The sequence below is a fragment of the Citrus sinensis genome, chromosome 3, assembly GCF_022201045.2.
Source record: "Citrus sinensis cultivar Valencia sweet orange chromosome 3, DVS_A1.0, whole genome shotgun sequence".
NCBI classification, from domain to species: Eukaryota; Viridiplantae; Streptophyta; class Magnoliopsida; order Sapindales; family Rutaceae; genus Citrus; species Citrus sinensis.
Genome location: NC_068558.1, coordinates 15,903,932 through 15,912,559, shown reverse-complemented (window position 1 = coordinate 15,912,559; position 8,628 = coordinate 15,903,932). Strand labels below are relative to the sequence as shown.

Here is an 8,628-nt window from a genome sequence, read left to right as displayed (position 1 = left end):
TCGTGTGGAATAGTTGCGGGAGTGATCTTGCATGATGTGTGGAGCTATAACAGTGCTGAGCATGGGCCAATCTATGGGCTCATGGAACTAGCGAACCTATTCTAGAATTTCGAGGAAGAGTACTCTGGTTAGTACTCTAAATTACCTTATTATATTTTGCACAAACAGAGGCATGTTAGTGAAATAATATCTAACCAATCCAAGAGGGGGGTGAATTGGGTTTCTAAAAATTATGCAATTCTTAATCAAAACTTAATGCAAATCTTAAACGAATCTAAAGCAATAATAAATAAATCAACCAAAATATAAAAAGATAAAGGAAGAGAGATTAAAACACAGAGAGTTTTACGTGGTTCGGCCAACCTTGCTTACATCCACGCCTCCAAGCACACCGAGCTTGGGCATTCCACTAGTCAAGCCTTCAAGGCTTCAAGAACACTTACAATTGACTTCTTAGGCGTCAATCAACCTTTACATCTAGAGATTATCTCCAATCTCTTAACCCAAGTGTATCCCCAATCTTTTAGAGAGATATGGAGAGAATAAACTTTGAAGATAACAATGAAATACATGACACATTTAAGGAAGAAAATATAATAGTATTAATAGAATCTATTTTAACCGGTCTTAAGATAATTCAAGATTGATGCAAAATAAATAACAGGACTCTAAACCGTCCATAATAAGTCTATTGATTAATAATAACAATAATAGTGATGTGAAATTTTTTATTCTGAATGCTCAATTTAGATTATAATATCTATGTGAAAGCATTGATGGCATGTACCTTGGTTGGGAAAATAGATTGGACACATGGATATATATGTTGGAAGAACAAATCTAGTTTATATCTCAAGAGAGACAATAAATTATAAATGCCGGTGCTATAGTATATTCAGGTTTTATAAATCTTTATAAATTTAATAATCATTTAGATCTTCATAATATTATAATAAAACTTTAAATATATATGTAGAAGAGATGGAAGAAGAAATCATCCAGTTATTCAAAATCAATTAAACAAAAATAGAAGGTAAAATCCTTGAATTATATAAATTATACAATTTCACAGAAATTTTGCATATATTGCAAAACGGTCCTTGTGGCACTAATTATGGGACTAGTGTAGCATAAATACTAATATTGCTTTTTATTTTGTAAATTAATTGTTGCGTCATAATTTTTTTACATACAAATTTTATGTTTTAAAATATGATTTTTTTTTTGTATTTAGGGTTAATTTTACAATTTCATACTTTGTTCAATTATATGTACAAGTCCTTAACGTGTTGGTTGATGTTGAATATTCAAAGATCCACAAGCTATCAACGACAACGAATCAAATTAAACTAATTTGTTAATACATAATGACTAGGTTGTTTCCTATGCTTGTTAATGATGTAGGACGTTATTTTAGGATTTTAGAATTTTAATTTTTAGGTCTTCTGATATTTTCTTTTTTAATTAAAGTAAGTGTCTTAGTTTTCTTTTATTTATGTTATAATTATAATTTACTTTCTCTTTTTAAGCTAACTTCGGAAAATATATTTACTGTATTATAAATAAAGAGATCTTGTTATTACTTTATAACTTCAATTTTAGTTATTCAATTAAAAACCCCTCTTTTATAATTTCCTTTTGTATTATCTATTAAAAACCCCTCTTTTAAAGTTGTTTGATTAGAGCATCATCTAGCTTTGCTTAACGCAGTATTAAAAATCCCTTTGAGTTTAATCACACTTCGATTAGAGCGTAACTTTATCGCATTGACTTGATCCAGTACTTGAACGATATCTACTATTTTGCTTCTGCTATGCCCAAGGAGAAAATTAATTTCACCGTGAGATAAGAGCATTAAAAGGAATTCATAAGAAATTTAAATTAAAGCTATGTTAAATATATCGCTAGCTACTTGTTTTTGGAGGAATTAAAACAATTAATAAGCTGCGAAGTGAAAATGAATAAATAAATGAAATGACGTTGAAAATAAGTCTCGCCGCCTGGATCCAAGGCCAAAACATTCATGATAAGTTAGGTAATTAAGTACATATTTTCAAGCTCTTCATGAAGAATAACGTTATTGAAATAAATCACAAAGACCCCTGCGCAAATTATTACATTGATTAAAAAACAAAAAAGCCATATCTTTAACAGGATCGTGACTCTCGGACTGTTAATTACTTTATTCCCTGCTTGGCCAACAGCTGGCCACTAAACAAAATCATATAAATTTTAAATTTAGTCAAATTGGTCCCACTTGATGACATCCTTTTCATACATAAAATTGTTTAACGTCAAGGTTAAATATGAGAAGTTTGGTAGAGAAGGTAAAAAGGAAGTCTATATAAGGAGGGGAACGAGCTTTGTTTATAGCACAAGTGAAACTCCACTTTATTGAACGATGGGGTCTCAAATGGGCTGCCTCTTTGCCACTCTTTTGGTAGTATCAGTCTCTCTTAGCTACTTGCCGTTAGAAGCCTCCGCAAACAAATACTACTACACATCTCCTCCCCCTCCCAAGTACAAGTCTCCACCACCCCCGCCACCGGTTCACAATTCTCCACCACCACCCCCGCCACCGGTTCACAATTCTCCACCACCACCCCCTGTTTACCTGCCCCCGCCACCTCCTCCACCAGTCTACGTGCCTGCTCCGGCACCAACTCCAATTTCCTATTCCCCGCCACCTCCTGTCCCCAAGTCCCCACCACCACCTCACCCTTACGTCTATGCATCTCCCCCTCCTCCTTACTACTACTAGAAAGCGGCCATGAATAGCTCATGCTTTTATGGTAATCTCATTTATTTTTAAAACTGTACATGTAAAGACTAGTAGTTCAGAATTACATTAAGCATTTCAATTTTAAGCACCGTGTTCTGTTTAATTGCGTTCCTATTGATTAAGTGACAAATAAAAGAGATTGATTAATTTGTTCTTGTAGGAGAGGCGAATGGTATCCGAATAAAGAAAGCAAGGGTTTGATGGAAGGCTTACTTGGAGCAAGATAGCGATCAATCGAGTTGCTGCGTTTTATTCTCTTTTATCTTTGTTTTTTAAGAAAAATAAACTGCCACGCGTAGAAACAGAAAATTAAGTTCTTGTCATTTTCATGCATATGGATTGTTGATGTGTGTGTCAATCAAATCTCCGGTGTGTCATTTGTAATTTTCAACCTTTATGCATGCAAATGGGAGACCTCTTACGTATAATAAAATTAATATACTTCCCAAGATGGTCTTATCTTGCGTTGACTTTTTACGTTCCTTTGGTGATGATTTTGAATGCCAAAAGCGTGGTCATGGATTTTTCGTGCAACTACAGAGCACATTAACGAGAGACTTATCCATGAGGGTCCATACAGATCAGTGTCTAATTAACTAATAATTAATATAACTTAAAAAATATAGAGTTAATAATTTTTATGGGTCAGGCTCAATTGCAGATGTTCGTACAAAATTTCTTGCTAATGTATACTTGAGTATGATAATAAGTTTTAATCATTATTAGTAATTCACTTGATAATATTAAACAAATTTTCATATCAATTAAGTTACAAAATTTCTGTGACAAATTTCCACGTACTGGAACCATGCAAAAGGGCTTTGTTCAAACAGAGCTGCATAGCCGTTGGCAATTAAAATTATTTATCAATAAAGTTAAGTAGTAAGAATTGAATTGTGGATTCCATTAATTATTTCAAGGAAAATTTTATAGATAATGCCATAATGAAATTTACGGCATCAATATCATGATAAATATAAATATTGTAAATTATAAATAGAATTAGTAAATGTAAAGTAAAACCAGTAAATTCATAAAAGATTATTAATTATTTAAAAAATTAACATTGTTTCTACATAATTTTAGTGAAAAATATTTTATTCATTTACAAAAAAAAATTCTTTAATTAAACAAAAAAAATTCATTAATTAAGCAAAAAAATTATACTAAAAAAAAGTGGAATAAGTTTAATTGAATCGGTTATCATAAATTCTATATTTAGTCTAGGACATTTGTATACATTTTTTTTCCATTTTCTATAATGATATCTATTTATTACACATGTTAATTAAGTGCAATTATTTATCTTGATGTGGATCATGTAAAAAAAAAAAAGAGATATCAATAAAATTAGATCTAATTTTGAATATTATGTATACTTTATGTAGTTTCAAACTTTTTGCTTGTATTTGGAGACCATTTAAGGTTGTTGTCGAAGAAGTGTAGAAAGATGTAAAATAACCTCATCTTACAACAACTATGAAAGATATTAAAATAATATTTTTTTCAAAATCCGATTTTGAGAAAAAATTTCATCCTTAATTAAACATCACATGTATTATAGAAATGCAAAACTACCATTGTTATATTTAAATTAAAAAATAATAAATATATAAGGTAATAAACATTATAACGAGTTTTTATTTTAAAATTGTAAACTTTTATTTCTGACAATAACTCTTATATTAATTTATTTATTTTGCCTTTTATTCATAAGTTTTATGCATAATCTACAAAGTTTATGTTTTATTTTGCATTTAATGTTGATTTACTTTTTTTATATTATACGTATAAGTTTTCATTTTATTTACCAGTAATACATCAATTTATCAGTTTTATAGTAATTTACTTATTTTACCTTCCTTTTATAATTCTTATGTTTCATTTCCAAAATTTATGTTTTATTTTACAGTCGTTGATGATTTACTAGTTTTATGTTATGTTTGCAAGTTTTTGTTTTGTTTACTAGTAATAGATTAATGGGTAATTTTTAATTGAGTCCTCATTAGTTCTAGAAAAAAAATTCAGAGACCAGAAGTTTACTAAATGAATCAATTAAATTCTTTCAATTACAAACTAATGTCATTCAAATCCTTAACTTAATTGCTCAGTTAAAAATATTAACAACGTTGAGGACATTTTAGTAAAACAACAAATGAGTCGTTTCTCATTCTTTATTTTTGACAGGTGGAAATAGTTTAAAGTAAACTCAATTAACCTGATTAAGTTAAGGATCAGTTCTTTCAAATGAAAAAAAAACCTACAGAAACTGCCATATTCTTCGTCTGAGAGGAGCGATCGAGAGAACGTGGGACGGCGCAAAAAATGTTGTATAAATCTACTGTGATTTTGACCAAAGCTTTGGTAGCATTGATTGAGTTCAAGTACTGGAGAGAACCTGAGTTTAAAGGTTAGTAACTCTATTTTTTTTGTGATTTCTGCAAGCATTTTCTGATAAAAATTTTTCCATATTGAGTGATCGTTGTGAAAAATTAAGTTTTTCAAGTCTATTTTTCAAAATGACAAACTATGTTTAATTATTGGTGGATTCTTTTTTTTGTTCAATGTTGTATTTTGTTAATTTGTTGTTTTTAATTTGCTCTTTATGTAATTGTTAGACCAAATACACCATTATTATACCTGTATTCATTTCAACAATTTGGTATTGTTATATTAATAAGATTGAATTCATTGTATTTGCTTCTTTGTTCATGTAAAATTGAATTCTATGTATTCTTATGAGTGATAATTTTTCTATCTATTAGACTAAATTCACTATATTCACTACTTTCTTTCTTTTTGCTGGGCTATTTTTTCTTTTTAGTTTATATTTTTTATATGTATTAGATTGAATTTGCTTTTGTGCGTTTTTTAGCCGAATTACATGTATATTTCATTTAGGTTGAGTTTTTTTGTTGTTTGCTAAATAAAATTATATTGGTTTATCCTTTTTTGATGCAATACTTTTGTTTAAAATTAATGCAGGTAGCCATGTTACCTTTTTTTCGGTTAAAATTAATGGGGTGATGTATGCGATAGGATATAGGGAACCAGAGGAATATAAGATTATTAGGCTGTTTCTTGAAATTCAAGATGTCATGGTTAAGCATGGACACAGTGAAATGGATTTGATTGAAATTTCTGTTGTAATTTTTTCTCAAAATCGGATTTTGAAAAAAATATTATTTTAATATCTTTTATAGTTGTTTTAAGATGAGGTTATTTTACATCTTTCTACACTTCTTCAGCAACAACCTTAAATGGTCTCCAAATACAAGTAAAAAGTTTGAAACTACATAAAGTATACATAATATTCAAAATTAGATCTAATTTTATTGATATCTCTTTGTGTTTTTTTACTTGATCCACATCAAGATAAATAATTGCACTTAATTAACATGTGTAATAAATAGATATCATTATAGAAAATGGGAAAAAAATGTATACAAATGTCCTAGACTAAATATAGAATTTATTGAAGATTGAAAATTACAATCTTCAATCTCATCGGGAGTCTTTATGGAATCCAGCACATTGATTGTAACTTGCTGGTCATTCACCCTCATGGTTAATTCTCCCTTTTGAACATTAATTAAAGTCTTTCTCGTGGCTAAGAAAGGTCTCCCTACAATGATTGACACTTCTTTGTCTGCCTCAAAGTCTAGCACAATGAAATCCACCGGAAAAATAAATTTATCCACCTTCACCAACACATCTTCAATCTTTCCTTTTGAATAGGCATGATATCTGTCAGCAAGTTGTAGAGTCACTGTTGTTAGTCTACATTCACCAACTCCCAATTGCTTAAATACTGATAAAGGCATGAGGTTGATGCTAACCCCCAGATCACAAAGTGTTTTGCCACTGTATTTAGTGCCTATGGAGCATGGGATTGTGAAGCTTATTGGATCCTTCATCTTTTGTGGTATCTTACTCTGAAGCATTCGGCTGCACTCTTACGTTAGAGCAACTGTTTCAAACTCTCCAAGTCTTCTTTTCTTTGTCAAAATATCCTTTAAAAGTTTCGCATAATTTGGCATTTGCTCTAGAGCTTCCACAAAAGGGATATTGATAAATAGTTGTTTCAGGCACTCCCAAGATTTTGCTGAACTGCTTGTCTTGTTTTTTCTTCTGAAACCTTTAAGGAAAGGGTGGTGGATGTTTAAATTGTTGTGCTGCAGCAGGTTGTGCAGACTGCTTCTATTTTGCTTTACTCGGGTCTGTTGTTGCAATCTCGTTATCCACAGGTGTTGGATCATCATTTTTGGCAAATGCTGCAGCTTGACTGCTCTCACCAGTGAGCTGTGAAGTTGAGGATTGTGGCTCTTTTTCAATTTGAGTTTCTTTCTGGATTGAAGTGGACTCAACTCTTCTTTTTGATACACCAACGGGACTATGAACATCCTTTCCAGATCTCAAATTAATCACTTTGCAGTGCTCTTTCCCTTCTCTTCTTAGGTCCTCTGTATTACTGGGTAAACTACCTTGAGGTCTGTTGCTCAATGTTGTAGCAAGCTGTTCAATTTGATTTTCCAAGTTTCTCAAAGATACAATATAACTTTGGACAACTACTTCATTCTTCACAATATAATCCTTAATCAAACCTTCAAGGGAGCTGAGTTGATCATTGTTGATGCTTCTTTGCTCTTGATTTTGCTGATAAAATCCACTAGGTGCTGCAGCAGTCTGGTTCTGACAACCCCATGAAAAGTTCGGATGTTGTCTCCATCCAGGGTTGTAAGTGTTTGAATATGGATTGCTATGGTTCTGTCTATTGAAGCTGCCCACATAATTGATTGAAGCTGGATTCCCAGAACAATTGTCAAATAAATGTCATTCTCCACAATAAACACAAGACACATAAGAAATTTGGTTAACAGTTGCTGGAGCAGTAGTCATACCTTTCACCATGTTTGTTAATGAAGTTACTTGGGTTGACAATACTGTCAAGGCATCTACGTTATGAACTCATGATGTTCCTCTTGCAGCAGCTTGTCTGGTTGACGGCCACTGATAGTTATTGTTGGCTATTCTCTCCAAAATTTCATAAGCCTCATTATAAGACTTAGATAATAAGGCCTCATTTGCTGAAACGTCCACCATCAATCTAGTACTTGGGTTGAGACCATTATAGAAAGTTTCCAATTGTATGCAACAAGGAATACCATGATGAGGACATCTCCTGAGTAACTCCTTAAATCTCTCTCATGCATCACACAAGCTCTCATCTTCAAGTTAATGGAAAGATGTGATCTCGTTCCTCAACTTTGCATTCTTGGTTGGCGGGAAGTATTTCATCAAAAACTTTTTAGCCAAATCATTACATGTAGTGATAGAATCTGGTGGTAGAGAATTCGACCATGCTCTTGCTTGGTCTCTCAAAGAAAAAGGGAAAAGTTTGAGTCTCAATGCTTCCTGCGATGCTCCAGCAATCTTGAAAGCATCACTTACTTCCAAAAATAACTTAAGGTATAGATGAGGATCTTTGAATGGCAAACCATTAAATTGCCCCACTGTTTGAAGCATTTGAAACATCACGGGTTTGAGTTCAAAATTGTCAGCTTGAATGTCGGGTCTAACTATTCCCGGATGTATGGCTTGAGGAGTCAACACTACGTAATCTCGAATGGCTCTATCTATATCGTTCGCCATGTGAATAATGTTGTTGTTCCCTGGTTGACTTTGAACACATTGTCCATTCAGACCTTCATGTACATTGACTGGTTGTATCTCCTCTCTACAGTTCAAGTTTCTCAAATCTTGGAATTCATTTATTATTACAGCAGCTTGTAATTCCTGATGCTCTCTTCTCAATCTCCTTACAGTTCGTTCAATTTCTAGATCAA

General features: G+C 32.0%; 1 long non-coding RNA gene and 1 other non-coding gene across 2 annotated transcripts; both read left to right on the top strand.

Moving 5' to 3' along the window:
- The first annotated feature begins 2,262 nt into the window (after positions 1–2,262).
- On the top strand, positions 2,263–3,233 carry LOC127901314 (uncharacterized). The gene is made up of 2 exons (XR_008053470.1): positions 2,263–2,792; positions 2,943–3,233. It is a non-coding gene; the product is annotated as an uncharacterized LOC127901314 (long non-coding RNA).
- A 4,710-nt stretch (positions 3,234–7,943) lies between these two features.
- Positions 7,944–8,050, top strand: LOC112498062 (small nucleolar RNA R71). Its single transcript, XR_003065148.2, has one exon. It is a non-coding gene; the product is annotated as a small nucleolar RNA R71 (small nucleolar RNA).
- The last annotated feature ends 578 nt before the right edge of the window (positions 8,051–8,628 follow it).